This window comes from Sphaeroforma arctica (genome assembly GCF_001186125.1).
Source record: "Sphaeroforma arctica JP610 unplaced genomic scaffold supercont1.928, whole genome shotgun sequence".
Classification (NCBI taxonomy): domain Eukaryota; class Ichthyosporea; order Ichthyophonida; genus Sphaeroforma; species Sphaeroforma arctica.
Genome location: NW_014039630.1, coordinates 1 through 4,718, shown reverse-complemented (window position 1 = coordinate 4,718; position 4,718 = coordinate 1). Strand labels below are relative to the sequence as shown.

General features: G+C 40.9%; 1 pseudogene across 1 annotated transcript; it reads left to right on the top strand.

Annotated features, from left to right (window-relative positions):
- Positions 1–141: 141 nt before the first annotated feature.
- Positions 142–4,294, top strand: SARC_09289 (hypothetical protein; annotated as a pseudogene; the record flags this gene model as incomplete). Its single annotated transcript has 6 exons — positions 142–236; positions 1,013–1,121; positions 1,946–2,086; positions 2,642–2,771; positions 3,526–3,646; positions 4,215–4,294.
- Positions 4,295–4,718: the final 424 nt, after the last annotated feature.

The following is a 4,718-nucleotide window of genomic DNA, read 5'->3' as shown; positions in this document are numbered from 1 at the left end:
TGAGATGTGTTTTTCACGCATAAGACACCCTCTCACATAACAGATGTTCAGAAAAGCAATCTCCTGCAGCCTGGAGCGACCGTGATTGTGATTGTCAACTGTGCATCTGGATTTGGAGTGGCTACGCTTGCTCGCCGCCATGGTTACCATGTGGTTGCCGTGGTTACGGAGAAGCACCGCAAGGCTGAGGTGGCTGTATTGCGCGCGATGTCATGTGATATCGTGGTCGGGTACAGGTAAGGCTGTGCATATGCTTATATTATAGTTTGTGCATGTGCCTATGGTATAGTTGGTGCATATGTCTATGTTATAATTTGTGCATGTGCGTATGTTTTGCTCGTGTTTGTGTTGTGGTGAGGGTGTATAGCTCTCTGTGCTTGATGGGACCCTTTCGTATCATATTAGTGAATATTTGCCTATACTTATGAGAGCTACAGGTAGCGGAATAGACTATTAGCAAGTCTCTCACATTATCCATCACGCACGATGCATACTCTACAGTATGTGCACATATGGCGAAATAGACTTTTATCAAGTCCACATCAGACATACGAATACCTGAGCCACATAGCGTTAGCTGCTTGTCATAGACGTTTGTGTTGTGTTGAAATGTAATAGTTGAGTAAGCTGCACGAGCTCACATCACGAATCCGTATGTCACTGACTATTTGTAAAAAACTTGACGTCTATATATATATATTGGTAATGCCACAAAGCCCCATGTACAACGTATATTTTCATGCATGTAATGATAGTGGCAGAACGCCCGCACATCTTTTTGGATATGTACGTACTTTTCTGAGAAAAATATACCTCGGCATTCCGCATGCTGTTTACGTTTTATCTTTTGGTTTTGAATGTTTTTTCATTTCTATAGCGTTATTGTCGCAGCATTCTCATATCCTAAACATTTTGTCATACATGTATTCTTCTGCGAAAATATACCTCGGCATTTGTAGTTAACGTTTCATCTTTTGGTTATAAACGTATTTTTTCATTCCTGTCATGATAGTGCCGCAGGACCCGCTTCATGCAGAGCTGTAGCCGCCCGCCTGCACAAATCAATGAAAACTAAGAGCACTGTACTTGACATGGAATTGCTGATCAAAGACCTTCCCCAGGTACGCACCAGGCAGTTTTTCTCACACTTGTAATGATACTACTTACTAGGGTATACTAGTCAATACCTATGTAAACGTTCATCTGTGTCTGTAGATGCACGTGTTTAGTCAGGATATACTAGTAAATACTTGTGTATACGTTTATCTGTGTTTGTAGATATTCGTGTTCAGTCAGGTTATACTTGATATCTTTGTACACGTTTATTTGTGTTTGTAGTTGCACGTGTTCAGTCGTTGTCTGTATTTCACAGTTTCTAAGTGCTCTAGGATGTGTGCACACATTTCGCATAGGTTGTCTCAGCTGTGTGTACATGCGATCCCTTTACTTCTCTCAGCTTGTGTGTATATTATCATTTTTATGTACTCAGCTGTATATAGATGTTACCATTCACAATGTCTCAGCTGTTTATGTATAATATCACATCATTTCTCTCAGCTGTATGTGTATGTTATCATATCATTTCTCTCAGCTGTATGTATATGTTATCATATCATTTCTCTCGGCTATATGTGTATATTATCAATTTTTTTCTCTCAGCTGTAAGTGTATATTATAATATCGTTTCTCTCAGCTGTTTGTATGTGCTATCATATCGTTTCTCTCAGCTGTATGTACGTATTATCATATCATTTCTCTCAGCTGTATGTGTATATTATCATATCATTTCTCTCGGCTGTCTGTGTATACTATCATATCATTTCTCTCAGCTGTATGTTTCTCTCAGCTGTATGTGTATACTATCATATCATTTCTCTCGGCTGTCTGTGTATACTATCATATCATTTCTCTCAGCTGTATATACATATTATGCTCACACCTTCAGGCGCCATTCGAGACGATCGCAGACGAGATCATATCACAAGCCAAAGCGCAAAACGGTGAACTGGGAATGGTGGCTGCCTACGGCCCCTACTGGAGCAAAGTGCTGGAGATAGTCAATGCGAAAACACCACAAAACGTCACGGTAATTACTCTCACGCCATCGTATTGAATTAGTATGCACGCATATGTACCTCAGATATACACTTACGTACGTACATGTACCTCAGATGTATACTTATGCACGTACATATAGTTATCTATACTCTTCTCTCATTCACAATTCTGTGTACAGTGGTTGCAGCCTTCGATACACCGATCGATGCAAGCTTTAAGTGTACCACATAACTCAGATCTGCAATAGTGTGAGCACTTCCCTCTCATCTACCCCACTGTGACTGTGACTGTGACTGTGACTGTGACTGTGACTGTGACTGTGACTGTGACTGTGACTGTGACTGTGACTGTGACTGTGACTGTGATTGTGACTGTGACTGTAACTGTGACCGTGACTGTGACTGTGACTGTGACTGTGACTGTGACTATGGCTGTGACTATGGCTGTGACTGCTGTGACTGGGTGCACATTCCACCGTAGTCTTCCCATTGGTCTGTGTAGTTCCATTGATTACTATGCTACCCACCCGCCTCTCACCTACCCCACTGTGACTGAAACTGTGTGCTGTGTGTTGTCATTGCAGACGATCAATGCACAGATTGACAGGAGTGGAGAGGAGGACTCTGGTGTGGCCGAGGGCGTGTTCTACGTTTCAGAGAAGGACGCGTTCTTAACCTGCAGGAAGCTGGTAGAGGAAGATGCGTTAATGTGCGGTAGGTCGTGTGGCTGTGTGGGAGTTCATGCTCGTAGTGTGTCTGTATATATGTATATGTATACATATAAGTCTTAGAGAACTCACACAAACGGATGTAGATACTAACATATATGCATCCCAACAGCAAATAGATACACGCACATATTAGGTACATTCATACAAACATCACATACGGACAACTTAACTCATACATACAACTTAGGAACACACACAAACAGATGTAGATACTAGTATATATGCGCCCCAACAGCAAATAGATACACGCACATGATCGATACATGCACACAAACAGCCATTGCCCATATGCACGACCAACATATCACAGTTAATCATTCGAACACCACATGTATAAACTACAGAATATGTCTAATAGTACAAATGCCACAGATAGGTCACAATGCACGTCCAGACATACAAACAGAATAAAGTTAAACCTAAAGTACCACAATGGTGTACTCGACGAGGTGTATGTATTCACACTTACAAAATACATCCCCCCTATAGATATAGTCCTATATCTACATGTCTCTATCCATGCCTATACCTACTGATCGAGACCTACAACCATTCAGGACAACTCCGAATGTCACGAAGTCGACCTCATACACTGCATACATTCAGACGCTCACTTTTCAATACACCTACCTATGCAATGTCCACAACTACAACACATATTGCAAAGCTGTCCTCATACAGTGCATACACTCAGGCTCTCACATTATATTATACCTACCTACCTATGCTGCCTACAGGGCCTACCTCCGCGGCCACCATTTTCGCCGCTACACAGAGCGCCAAATCGTTCAAGAGAGGCACACAGTGTTTAGTGATCCTCAGCGACTCCATCTTCCCACACACCAGCACTATCCTCGAGTAAGTCGAGCACGCGTTTAGTGTTTGGGTAACTACTTAACTATAATTCTCGAGTGAGATGCATGCACGCCTGTGTTTGGATTGATCAAGCATGTTTATGTATGCTTTGTGCACATCCTGCCGGTTGTACACTTGTTTCACTGGTGTATATGTATTTAACGTATTGCCTCTGTATGCCTAACGTCTCTTTGCATAGCCTGTGCTCTGTCTTGAATAAGATGAATTGCTGCTCGAATCACTCCATGAACGTAATATAATTCCAATTCACACTCTCTTGCAATGAATGTATCAGGAAAAAAAAAGGCAAGACACTGACTAGATCTGAGCTTAGCGACTATGCCAAAGCACAACACACACAAACCGCGAGACATCCTGAGATATGCACATGCCATTGGCCTCCTATTACTCACACTGCTCATTGCTCATATTACTCATTACTCATAGATTATTCATTACTCTTGGACTATTCATTTTTCGTATATTACTCATTACTCATAAGATTGCTTACACGGTAGTCTCTATGCATATCTCATTGCACCCATTGGTCGACCCATCTGATATCGTACAGCGATCACTGGATGTTGGAGAATGGATTTGTCTCCGACGACACCTCCGGCAACGAAGAGAAGTGGAGAGGTGCAGCTGTAGGTATGCTACTATCATCTATTTATATCTACCTATAATACTTCTACAATCATCTATATATATCTATCCATCTATTAGCCTTTTGAAGAAGATGGGTGGAATGATGGTATGCTACTATCATCTCTATATATCTATCTGTTATCCTTAAAGGATTAGGGTGATATGATAGTATGCTACTAACATCTATATAGATGTATCTATTGTCCTTAAAGGATTAGAGTGGAAAGATGGTATGCTGCTATCATATATATATATATATATATATATAAATTAAATTTATAGCTATCTATCTATTCTCCTTGAAAAGGACTAGGCTGGAATGATGGTATGCTACTATCATATATATATCTCTATCTGTTATCCTTAAAGGGTTAGGGTGGGATGTTGGTATGCTACTATCACCTATATATATGTATCTATCATTCTT